The sequence below is a fragment of the Rhagoletis pomonella genome, unplaced genomic scaffold, assembly GCF_013731165.1.
Source record: "Rhagoletis pomonella isolate Grant_MI unplaced genomic scaffold, Rhpom_1.0 Rhpom_scaffold_00004, whole genome shotgun sequence".
Taxonomy (NCBI): Eukaryota; Metazoa; Arthropoda; class Insecta; order Diptera; family Tephritidae; genus Rhagoletis; species Rhagoletis pomonella.
Window position 1 is genome coordinate 11706358 of NW_023458558.1, and position 14116 is coordinate 11720473.

Here is a 14116-nt window from a genome sequence, read left to right on the forward strand (position 1 = left end):
TGTCTTATTTGAATATGTAAAATGTAATTAAATAATCAATCGTACGCATAAAGAAATACTATACATATATATAGAAATACGAAGATATGCAAAAAATAAACTGAAATAAAAAATGAAAAGCAAAAATGTATGCAAATAGACATACATACATATGCATCAACTATTTATATAAACATACACACATTCGTATATACATACATTCATAAATGAGTAAAGGCAGTAGCAAAAGCAGCAACAGCAGCAGAAAGCATGCATGTCAATACATAGATACATACATATGACTTTATAGACGAAAAGTAAAAGGCAAAAATGTGAAGTGGCCAAGTCGCGTCGATTGAAAGCGCATATTTTCTAACAAACAAAAATATAGAAGAGTGGTAAAAAACATTTCAAAAAGCTGAGAGTTTCGCACGCCGGCTAATAAGCAATTCGAATCGAAAACGGAAACGTATTACAAAAATTAGCTCAAATTCAGCAAAGTATTTATTGCTACATATAAGAACCGCAAAATGTGTGCTAAGCAGCACCAGTAACAAAAGGAAAATAAATATGTACATATACAACATATATACACGTCTTCTTGTATATTGCATCAAAGCAATCGAGTGCAATGAAGACGGCGAAAATGCTCCATTTACCCAACTTACCTAACTACCTATCAAATTGAATTAATACATTGAGCGCTGGTAGAAAACGCATCAAAATGACATACATACATATGTATAGTATCCGTATATACATACATACATATTCACACACATCTCTGTGAGCGCATGTAATTAAATAATTACATTCTATTTAATTAAGACGTGTATGTACATGTTGAAGAAGAGAAAACAAGTGAAAACGGAAAATCACGTCGCGTTGCAAAAACTTATTTAGTACTACATGCACAAGTACACTCACAAATGCATTAAAGAAAGAGTTGTGCGCGTAATTAAAAACCAATATCGTTATTGAGACGGTATGTTGCGAAGGAATGCGACGCTGTTTGAAAATGAAATATTTATACTTTTTATGAACTTTTCAATTGCTGCTAATGAAATAATGCCTTGATGAGATGTCGTAGTTTACGCTTTTTTTGTGTTGCAATTTTCATTTAAATACATAAATCGTAAGCGAAATGGAACGTAATGAAATGTAAAAAAAAAACAAAGATGAATGAAAATAAGCTTTGCTGTAACATTAAATTTTTTTAGTACTTGTAAAGTAAGAGACACAAAAACAAAACTCCCTGCCACTTAAGTTCGTGCCCATTCTATGTGATTATTTTTTTTAGTTTGCTAGCAGTTCGTGAGACGATCGAAAATGAAGAAAATTAAAATACCTAAAATACCTATTTGAAATGACATGCATTGTGCGTTATGGCAAGCCAGATGTAAGCACGTGTTGGCTCTTGATCGGTCGGCCACACCGTCGACATCTGTAGCGTCGTCAGCAGTTTCAGCTTGAAAAGTTGTTCTGTTTATAATTATCTACTATTTTTTAATTCTTACATATTTTTCTATCTATTAAATTTATACTACACACTTACTACATGCAAGTATGCATCTAAGTTGCTTTACAAGTTTTTCCTGCTGTTTTAATTTAATTTTTAACGCTAAAAATTTGTTTACTTACTTATTTAATTACGAAAATACTATTGTTTATTAATATGGCGAGAGAAGATACCAATTCTCATTTATTTGTATAATCTCTATTGTATACATACTGTATCCTTCAACATATTACATAGTACATACTATCCTATACAACAACAAAAATAATTTAAAAATATTTGCAGAAGAATTTAACATAATTAAAGAAGAAAAAAAAAAACAAAATGCAAAATAAAATGTATAAAAAAACCAAATAAACATAAACCTTATATTAAATAAATAAAAAGTATTAAGAAAAGTAATGCGACTGAGTGTTTTAATTGTGTATGGTAATTTTTTGAGAAAGGGAATAGCAAGTTTGATTTTAAGTAAAAATTACAGCTCAACCTAATATTACCGGCGGGAGTTTTTCTACGCACGCACGCAAGTTTTTTTTTTACATTTGAAAAACCGAAATCAATTTGTGTGCGTGATTTCTCAGAGTTGCATTTGTGTCAAATTTACTGAAGTTTCTTGAGTAAAATTTGAATTCATGGTCGTGCGAGAATGTCAAATGAGCATAAACGTCAAATCGAAATGTCACACGCAAGACCAATCTTGGAATTTGGGTTAGCTTTTTACGCACGCCGTTCAATTTCGGTTGGTCCTATACAAGTTGTACTTAAAAAAGTACAGAAAAACTGGGTGCTACAAGTAGGTATTGTATGTACATAAATATTTGTTTTTTGCGTAGTTACAACGAATTTTCCTGAGGCTCCGAAATTAATCTAGGCGTTCAAATTCATAAAAATAAAAAATTCCCGCAGGTCATTGTAAAAAGGCGTTCACACTTTTCGAGAAAACAAACAAAACAAAAATTTTTTCCAGCTCCGCCATAACTTTATAGGGTAACGTTTCGATGGCTCTAACGATTTCGTAACAGAGAATTCCGACTACAATAAGAAGAATAAAGCTAAACACAATCAAGAATTGCAAATCCTAGCTTGCATATAGAGACAACTTAAGGTCAACGGAAAATGGATTTTATGAGAAATACACTCGGAGGTTTGCCATTGTAAAAGCTTTCCTAGTTAAAAATATTTTTCTGAAATACATTTGAATTTTCCTGAAATACATTTGCTCTTTTCTGAAATTCATTTGTGTTTTTCTGAAAATCATTTGAGCTTCTCTGAAATAAAATTGTGTTTTTCTGAATTTCTTTTTCTGAAATATATTTGCCCTTTTGTGAAATACATTTGATCTATTCTGAATTGCATTTGAATTATCAGAAATATATTTGAGATTTTCCAAAATTCATTTGGCCTTTTCCGGAAAAAATTTGTGTTTTTCTGAAATACTGTTGGAAAATGCGTACATGTTTATCTATAAACGTATGTGCACGTGTACGTGTTTATTTATATATCCCCTGCAGTACAGGGCTGATGAATCGGTAGCTACCAATTAAACTCCGTCGATTACCGACCGACAACTTGCAGGATTTTTCAGCGATTACTTTTGCAAGGCAATGTCCTAGGCGGTAGTCACCATCGGCTCTCTCTGCACTACCGGGAGTTGCTAAAGTAGTCACATACGTGATTTATGGGCGCCCTCTTTGGAAGTTTTTCGCTATTCCTCTTTCGACTGGTTCGACTCTGAACTACCACAGGTTACTACAGTAGCTACTTACCTAGGAGTCAGTGCAGTAGCGGTGCAAAAGTAGCGGTTGACTCCAGCAGTACTGCAGAGTCTGTACTGTAATGTTTTCGTACGGTACCAGCTGTCATTTGCGAGTAGTAAAACCAAATTTTCCACTCATTAAGTACCGCCGCCGAAGAAGTAGTCGGATTTCAGCAAGGTCGATGAGGAGTGTCAAGAAGCACCAGAGAATAAAGATGCCGCCTATAGGTCCACGCTGCAATCGGGCGCAAAGCGAGCCATGTGTCACCGTTATAGGAAGCTGAAGAGGGAAGAGATACGTGTTTGCCACAATACGAAGAGAGAGGCCGAAATACGTGAGTGCGAATGGCTGGCTTGAAATGCTGGCCGACAGGAAAAACGCTCGAAAATTTTATCAGAGAGTTAGGATGCTTGCGGAAGGTTTCAAAAGCAGGGTGAACACCTGTAAGAACAACCAGGCCACCTTGTGACCTATCTCCAGAATGTACTTAAATTATGGTGGAAACACTTTTCCACTCTATTGAATGGCAGCAGCACTGAAAGTAGTGGAGAAGACAAACCCGAGCCCCAGTCACTGTCCCACCGCCCTGCTAAGGCGAGATACGAATAACAGTTACGCGGTTCTTTATTTTAAACGACGATATAACGGTAAGAATGACTCACACAGGTGACACCTCTAGCCATTGTGGGTCTCACCTTGAAGCTATCGCTGAGTTTTTTCATCGCCCCCTTCCCGAAATCCTGGCTACACCATTGCTAGGGGTCGCCCTAATATACATATGTACATAACGTTACCTTAATTCACAAAGGCCCTAACCAACACCTTTTTTCGAAAATGCGGCTTTCACAGATTTTGGTAGGATATATTAAAATACACCCTCAATAAAAATTTTAAAGTGCTAGTACCAAAAACTACCTAGCTGTTTTGGTATTCCTATTTTATAATGTCTTTTGCTTCTTCTGTCCAATAAAAAATTTGTTGGTTAGAGCCTTTGTGAATTAAGGTAACGATATGTACGTACATATGTACTTTAAAAATACGTTTTCATACGTCTCATAAACTACAAATTCTTCCATAAAATTAATGCCAAAATGAACTGTCTATCACCCTTGCTCCACTTCTTATCGCAGTGGCTCACAATAACTCATCAATGAATGACCTATAATTGTCATTTTTAATCTAATCTGTCGATGTGTAGCCAAGCGGCACCAACAGAATGTACATATATATGTATTTATTTTTTATTGAACTCGCGGTTGCAATATTACACCAACTAAACCGATAGATACGCTGCAGTGTGCGGATGCATCATGAGAACTTACATATATACTCTCACACATATGGATGCATTTAACCCTGTCGGAAAATCAACCACATAATTTAAGAGCATTTATCTCTCCACAAATCGCACGTTAGAAGTGAAATCACTTTGATACTCTGATGAAGCGCACAAAGTCGTAGATACTAGCTGAATCTAGTGCAGCTTAACATTCAAAAGAGTAGTGGAGGAACGAGCGTTGACGAACCCTCGCCAATGCACGACAGTGACTAGGAAGTGCACTACGCTTTCGATTTCTTCCACATCACAGCACCTACTGCATACCCATTCTAATGACGTGGGTTCCCATCTCAGGCAGTACCCGGTGAGAATTCCATTTACATGTCGGAGCAGTGGACGCTCCCAGCCGATCTTCTAGACCAGTAGCTTATCGGTAGAAAGTCGTTTGGCTTCATGTGGGATGGTCTGCCACCCGTCGCTAGTGTTCACTCCTTGGGTATGAAACTAAGTCTGAGACAAGCTTTATAGATTGAGGCAAGCATCGAACATTAAATGTCGGAAGCTGACCAAAGTTCGGCGGGGAAAATATCATCCATGTCTGGAGATTTATAGGGCTAGAAGGACCTTATGACCCAGTCTACCGTTTTTACATCAATGAAATCCACAGATTCCAACAAGCGTTCAGAGAGAATGAGAGCGATGGTAGGCTCCTCAGTGCACCCTGGAAAGTGGGCACTCATTAGAATCTTAAGCATTTCCGCTTCGTATGTCGTCCATTCGCTATTTGGCTTCTAAATATAAATTGGATTAGTCGGATTTTGTGAAGCACTTTTCGCAAGCGAATTCCCTCCGACTGTTCCATTATGCTATCGCAATTTTCCTTCCAGGAGTCCCTCTGGCCGTTCCTTGTGGCATTCTTAAATTTCTTCAGGGCTAATTTCTAAGCTGACCAAGAGCCATTACTCATTGCCGCATTAAAGAGTTTCCTGCTTTCCTTCCTTAGAGGGTCGATTTAGTTGATCCGGGTTTCTGAAGGCCATCAGATCTGCACCGTTCGTGTAGTTTTCAAAAGTGCGGTGCCAGAATAACAGGCTTGGTCTGTAAATGTGCATTAGGGTTTTATTTTTTAAGTTAGACATTTTTTAGCGTTGCAGAGTGATTTGAAATTTGATGTAATTAAAATCAAACACGAGACAAAAAGGGCTGGACGAATTTAAATGAAATTCGGCACACGGATCGCTTCCAACTCTGACTAACATTTTGAATGTTTTTTGAGTTTAAGAATATAAATTCAAATTGATTCTTAAGTTAATTGAAATACGTACTTATGTATCACAATATGGGTATCAAACGAAAGAGATTTAAGAACGTTGTAGTATGAATATGTTTTTAAGATGGTGCCACGTGTGGGACATTTCAACAATGGTGTGGAAAGAAAAAATGTTTAAATATGCTTTAGTTTAAAAGTACTATGAAACTAAATGAAAATTACACAATTTAATAGAGGTAAGAAATTGTGTAATGAACAAAATAATAATGCAATTTGAGCAGGTTTGATGCAAAAATAATTTTCGCCATGTTTGAACATTTCTACTTATTTCCAATTACTTTTTCAATCGGTAATTTTTAGCTCTCTCTATTTCATTCCGACAGGGTATGTATGTACATTAGGGTGGTAAAAAAAAAATATATATATATGAGGAAAGGTAAAGTCGGTATTTTTATGCTACATCCCCTAGGATTGTTCTATAACGGAAAAAATATACCCCTTGTTTTATTTTGATATTAAAAAATATTTAGAGGTCGCTCAAAACGCTCAAAGTTTTCTATGTAGTGTGTATGTATGTACGTAAGAATCAACATTTTTCGATCGGAAAACTCTGTTTCTCTTCAGGAGATTCCCAATATTAATACCCGATTATTTGTTTAACAATTTTTTAATAGTAACTATATTATATAGGTCCGCCAAAAGCCCCAGAAAATGCCAGAGAATGCAATGTGGGGTACAATAAAAAATCCTTAGTATTAAAAAATGGTTATATAAATAAATGCGTATTGTTACTGGAAGTCTCCTGAAGAAAACCAGAGTTTTCCGATCGAAGAATATTGATTTCCAACAATTCTTTACCATTTCTACGAAAGTTGTTTTTTCTGCATATAAAATACATGGACAACTTTGAGCACTTTGAGCGAACACTAAATATTTTTTGATTTCAATATAAAACAAATAGCGGTACATATATTTTTTCGATATAGAATAATAATAGGGGGTGAGAGAATAAAATTTTTTTACTTATTTTGGACCACCCTAATGTGAAAATGTGTGTATATAGAGAGAACTATTAACGCCTTATTCATTGGCGGGTGGCCTGAAAGGTTCCTCAATAAATTACTGATATCAATCGAATCGACATAATGACAAATGGCAGAAGTGAATGAGCATTATGGTTAGGGATGGCAGCGATTAATCATTTGATTAAATTAATCGATTATTTTTGTCCAATTTACGATTTAATTGTATCGTAGTCTCGTGTTTCATTAATCGATCGAGAAATATGAATTCTTTAGTTCTCTAATATCCATCCATCGAACATTCTTTTTGCTAGCTGCGTCAACTTTACTCGACCCGAGGTTCAAAAAAATTAACTTTATTTCATTAGCATTGGCCTGAGTAATGAAGTTCTTGAGAATGAGGGACCCAATAAATCTCTTGTACACAAACGAAGGAGAAAAGATGATGATTTGAGTCACCCACAAGGTGAAATGATTTATTGAAATTGTGCAATCCTACACTTAAAGCGGAATATCATCGACGCTTGGGAGGAAATGAAAACTGTTTACCCAAAACTTTACGGGCTTTTGAAAAATTACTGTTATTTAGTTGGTACCTCGGCCTTGAGCGCCTTTTTTCAAAATCTGGTGGTATAGAAACCGAGACACGCAACCACTTAGCAACAAAACGCTTATCAAACCCTTTGTTTTTGAAAACTTGGTTAAATAATAAATAATTATCGTCGCTAAAATACTCGTTTTATTTTATTTAAAGCTAATTTTTTATGGAAACGTGTTTGCGTGAATACTCACAGTAAAAAAATGCCTCTAAAAATTCGATCAATCGATTATTTCTCAATAATTGTAATTATTTTTTATTGCTTGTGATTAATCATATGATTAGTTAATTGATTATTTTATTTTTTTTTGCCATCCTTAATTATGGTACAATTTTGCAGTAGCCGATCAAGCTGATAAATAGAACAGACAGTGACAACTGATTAGGGAAAAAGGGTGAGAGCGGTGTTGTTGAGGAAGATTAATTTGTTTCGTTCGAGAGCGAATGGTGCGAAGCGTATCGGGCAGGTACCTATTAAAAAAAAAAATTGTTTTCTAATTCATTTTTACTAATTTCACGAAGCACTGCCGAACCATGTGTATAATCACCGAATCTTAGAACTTTTCGAAATGCGCAGTGGATTTTTATTCATTTTTTTTATTTATTTTTTTTTGAGAGTACACTGCAGAGGAGAGCGTGATTTTGGTTGCATTACGAGAGTTTAAAGTCGATTTGCTCACATACCAATCTCTGATCGCTGCTCACTTGTAGCACTGTCTCTCATACAACGGACCAGAATTTCCGCTGGTTTAGAAACGAACAAAATAATAAGATGAAGAACTGCAGTGAGTGCATTAAAATTTATGTAAGTAAACAAATCAGAAAAATGTGAGTAAATTAACAGCGAAATAGAAATAGTGCGAGGCAGACGTGTTGTTATGTTAATTTGTTTACATTTGAGGGAACAGCACTTTCAAAAAAGGCAGCGAATGAGCAGAGGAAAATTAGTATGCAATACACGCAGGCGAGCAAATTATCAATAATGAAAAAAGTGTATTTTTTTTAATAAAGAATCTTTGCGCTCACGTCTAGAGCTTGCCTCAAATGCACAGTGGGCACAGTGGGTGTACAGCGCTTCATTTATTACTTAAATATCTATGTAAATATTATGGAGCAAATAAATAAACAATTTTTCTTATAGCAAATTGGGACACTTGAATTATTAAATGTATTTTATGAAATATTTTCGGCTTTCATTAGTTCCAATTGACTGCGGTGTCGAACGCTTGACATAAATCTCAATTTGTCCAGCGGAGAGGGGAATAGTTGCGCACAAAGGGCAGTAGGCACTGCTGGCTTATCATTGCACAAACATCCATCCACTCGTACTCGTATACTACAACTGCTAATCGCCCTATTTGGCTGCAGCTTGCGTTGAATTGAGATATTTAAAGCCTTAATGGAAATTGTATTTTTATTGATTTGATTGATGGAAATCGATATGGAATGTCAAAATAAAATAGAAAGCAGTAGCAAAACCATGGAGATATAACAATTACAATTTTACAAATATAGCTTTGAGGTGCTCATTGCAATACCATTCACTATGCATTTTAAGTGGGAATGCAATAAACGGCTCTGCATGCAATATGCCGGATTATATGGGAAATAAGAGACTAGGCAATTTTATGACAGTAATACATACATACTACGTTCAATTTTAATGTAAAAAAATTAATATAACAGGCTTTACAGGCTTTTCTTTCAATTCACATGTGTGTATGTAGGTATGTAAACTCTGGAATTTTCAAACAATATTTCATCAATTTCCCAATGAGTCTCTAAACCTAAAACTTAAAACTTAGCTCACAGCCCGATGATAATACAATATGAAAGTTCCGCTAGGTGGCGCAGGAGTCGAGACATCTGGAAAATTCGATTTGGTTCATACTTATTTAAAACCTTGTTTTAAAAATATATTTTTACTATATATACACCCACGCGCCATAGGCTCTATAGACTCTATTGATGACTCTTACCTGCTGTGAGCTGCTTCTTTGCCTTTCTTCTTTTGCTTTAGCTGTCGGTGTATTTCTGTTATTGAGGCAGAAGAAATTTTTTCTTTTCAAAGTATTTAATAAGTTAAATAAATTTTTAAAAGATGCATATCAATTCGAATGGGATTGAGTAGACTTTTTTTCTGAAACGTATTTAGGCAGCCCCACATGTTAAAAAAAATCCAACTCAACTTAATTTTTCGACCTGGTCCAGTATGAGTAAAGAACACATATTCGCAAGCGCGCACGGAGAAAGACTCAATGAGATCCGAACCGGGACGGCCCGGCACGACCGGACTCGATTAGGCATGGATTATACGTGATTCCACCAAGAATACTTTACCTTAGCGAACCAATTTTTCTTAGCTATACTTTGTTACAAAAGAAAAGTTAAATTAAACGTTTGTTGTTCATAAAATTACGAATAGGCACTGGCTAGATATTCCTTCTTCCATCTAGCACCCGACAAGGAAAACTATCGAGGCACTAGACACAAAGGTAACGCTCGCTCTAAGCAGCCACTATCCGGCGATGCTGAACAGCCTCTGTCGAATGAATTGTTGAATTACTAATCAGAATTCACATGCAGTCCCTAATTTACCATTGTTTTGCAGCTGCATGTCAGAGCTTGTCCTGGTGGTGACAAGGAAATCAATGTCAGGCCAGCCTAGGATCAGTGGCCAAAGTCAAGTCAGCGAAGCAAAAAGATATTTGAGCAAACTCAACGCCATTTCAAAGAGAAAGACTTGTACTTTAACACCTTTTTTGTATTTTTTTTGAGAAAAACTACTTTGGCTTGCATACACAACTTCAAAAATGGGCAAAAACGGCATTGTTTGCACTTATAGGTAAGAATATCTCAAAATACTGATGTGATAGAGCAATTCTGTGGCCAGATTTGAATTCAGCGCACCGGAAACCTTCGGGAAAGTATAGTCTGGTTTCTGGGTAAAAATTTTGTCGGCCTGTGCTATCTATCGATGTTTTTATCGACATTTATCGATTTTGTTATCGATATTTAATCAACTTTATTATCGATATTTTATCGATTTTATTATCGATAATTTATCGATCTTGTTATCGGTATTTTGATCGATATTTTTATCGATTATGTTATCGTTTGTTTACCGATTTTGTTATCGTTTGTTTATTGATTTTGTCATCGACATTTTTATCGATTTTCTAATAGATTTGTCTACCAATATTACTATTGATTTTGCTACCGAAATTTTTATCGCATATGTCATCGATTCCTTTTTATCCATATTTTATGGATTTTGTTATCAATTGTTTATCGATTTTGTTATCGGGTTTGTTGTCGATTATTTATCGATTTTGTTATGGTTTTTGTTATCGATATTTTTCCGGTTTTGTTATCGATTATTCATTGATTCTGTTATTCATTGTTTATCGACTATGTTATGGATATTTTTTATCGATTTTGTTATCGATTGTTTATCGATTTTAATAGCGATATTTTGATCGAATTTTTCATCGATTTTGTTATCGATATTTTTATCGGTTTTGTTATCGATATTTGGTTGGATGTTACTATCGATTTTTTTAGCGATAGAGTATAAAGATAAAAATGAATATAAAGGAAAACAGAATAACATAAATGTAATTAGAACGAACAGGGGTAGAGGTAAGGGTCTAGATAGAAAAAAGACGAAAAATGTAACCTTAAGTTTCACTCCTCCTGTGTGGCCCAGGCGCACTTACTTTTTTTTATATATTATTTTAATAAGCCTAGAAATCTTGGAAAACCCACTGCCATTTAATTTAAACACAAACATTTTTTTTTTTCCGAAATCCACTGAAATAACTACTGACACAGCTACTCCACCCAAAATTATGCCGCATAAAATTAATCATATATAATTTAAAAGACTTTATTCTGAATATTCTCAGCGTTTAAAATATATTTTTTGCAGCTGCTATTAGGTGACTGAACGAGTTTCGCCAAGAAACATTTTAAATACAGGTTCCTAAGCATACGAAGTGCGTTTTAAATTTTGCACAACATTTTTCTATTCAGCTATTCGCACTTGCTCATAAAATATAAATACGCGCGTATAGCATAGGAGGTAATTCTATGCAAAAATTTTCCGAAGAAACCATAGGTCTAAAATCAATTTGGAGTTTGTCAAATTGCGAAAATGGGTTCGAAGAAAATGTTAAAATTTTCACTGTTGTGCCCGCTGATGGAAGTTTTAGGAAAATGATACGTGGAAAATGAATTGCCCATACGAAACACCCCCTTATCGCATATTTTTTTTTACCAAATTTAAGCACTTCTCTACGACACCTATTTTCACAGTTTGACAAACTCCAAATTTTAGACTCATGGTTTCTTTGGCTAATTTTTGCAGAATTGCACGTAGAATCCTTCTGTGCCGTACGCGCATAGTAGAAAAAATCCTCTATACAAATTGATCCACCCTAGTACAGAGCACACATACTATACATATTTTACATTGTACACTAGTCTAACCATTCATTGATTTCTTTGCCAGTACTTCATACAAACCTAAGTACATATAAACGTACGATCGATCACAACAAATTCATCCAGGAACTGCAGTAGTAATAAAGCCAATACCGCAAGTAATGTAAACTTAGCGAAGCGTAATGAATGCTGTTAGCAACGAGTAGCGGCGACAGAGGAGAGTGTGCCCTGCTGCCATCGTCGAAGTGTCACCGCATTTACGAGCCATAAACACACATAGCCGTCCGTCCATACGCACAAACGCTCTCCAAGTATTGTAGCTATCTATGCCTGTCAAGCTAAGACAGAGGCAGCCAATTGCTGCCATCGCTACAAACAGCAGCGATTTTCTTTTGCTTAACCCATTTTGCCGCCAAAGCTCATTTGTGCTCCTAATAACATAAACTTTCATACATAGATACATATACATATGTATATACACGCATGTATAGGGCGTATGTGTGTACGCATATGTATGTATGTGGGGCTGCTCACAACACACACATTTGCACAAAATGTTGGCGCTGTTTAAAACATAGCGCATAGTGAATTTTTTTCCCTCACACAGATGAGTACAAAGAGTTTTTCAAAAAATAAAAAAAAATATTACAGCTTAGCAAGGCGCGAGTATTTAGTTTGCTATTCGCGTTGCTCGCGTGCGGTTCGAAGAAAGGGAAAAAATAATAGCAAAATTGAAAAATTGCACAATTCTTAATTTGTAGAATATATACTAATATTTGGTTGTGTCGTTTCGTGGCTGGCGAGGTCAGAGGTAGAGTTGAAGGAGTGAAAAGAGTGCAACAATCCAACAGGTTAAAAAAAGCATAAATAAAAAAAAGATACTTGAATGCATGCATACACACAAGCCTACATAAATATGTAGCGCATCTAACTGCATAAATATGCATTTACCTCGGCCGTACATGGCGTATGAGTAACGCCAGTAAGGCTTCAAAATTCGTTACAAGTGAAAGGGCAATTTGGCAGAGACGCAGTCAAACACAAATGCATATAAATTTACACATATTCAAGGTTAATGGGTGAATCAACGGCAGAGGCTAAGGAAAAAAAAAAAATAATTCAAAATAAATAAAATACATAAATAAGTAGTTTAAATCGAAAAAAAAAGGTTTTGAACTAATTCGCGCAGCATCACTTTTTGGCACCACGCCTATTATGCGCTGCGTGAGTCACTTGTTGTTTTGTTAAGCAGCACAGCAATGCGCACATTTGTAAACAAAGTAGTAGTATGCGAAAACTCAAATATTTTTCACGCGAGTGTAGCAAATTGTAAACAGTGGCTATCTGAAGAAAAACTGGATGAAAGCATAAACAATTTACGAGAACAGCAAAAAAACACACACATTTTAGGAACCTTTGAGCTTTGGTGTGATTTATCTTAAGTTCATATGCTACATAAATATGCACAAATGTGTACAAATTTCTACTTATGAATGTGTATGTATGTATATGTATATACACATGTACTTTTGTGCATTAACATGCGCGTTGGTGGAAAATTATTGCCGCTCTATATAATTAAGCAGATTTTCACGCTATAAATAGTTGGCGCATTAATTATTCTGCCGAATGTTCATGTTCAATGTTCGAGCAAACAACACAGATACCTAAACACATAACTAAAAAAAAACAAAAACTGAATACAAATATGTATGTACACATGTCCATGCTTTCCTTAGCATCTGCAAAGGCTACTCTGTGGCCTAAATCAAGTGCAACACTCCTAAACTGTTTGTTTGAGCTAATCAAGCAGACCATGTTCATACAGTTCATAAAATTTTGTGTTTATTTTTTAATTTGGTTGTTAAATTTTTGGTCTACTTTTTCTGTATACTTGTATGAAGTGTTTTGCCTGAAAGGGGAGCTGTTTACTTTATTAGGAAAGCAAATTAAAAAAAAAAGAAATCTTGAATGAAATTTTGTTTGTACGAAATCGCTCAAAACTCGAGTGCTAGAAGCTGCATATTACATAAATAAAGTCTTACCATTAATTTACGAAATTTCTTTATTTTATTTTTTTCATTGTAGTTTGCTTCCATACAAGTTTTTTATTTTATTAATTTTGCTTTTTCTATTTTTTAAATTTTATTTTACTTTAAAATTTTTCGTTTAGTTTTTAAAATTTTATTCTGAAACTGTTTTTATTTTATTTTATTTTATTTTATTTTATTTTATTTTATTTTATT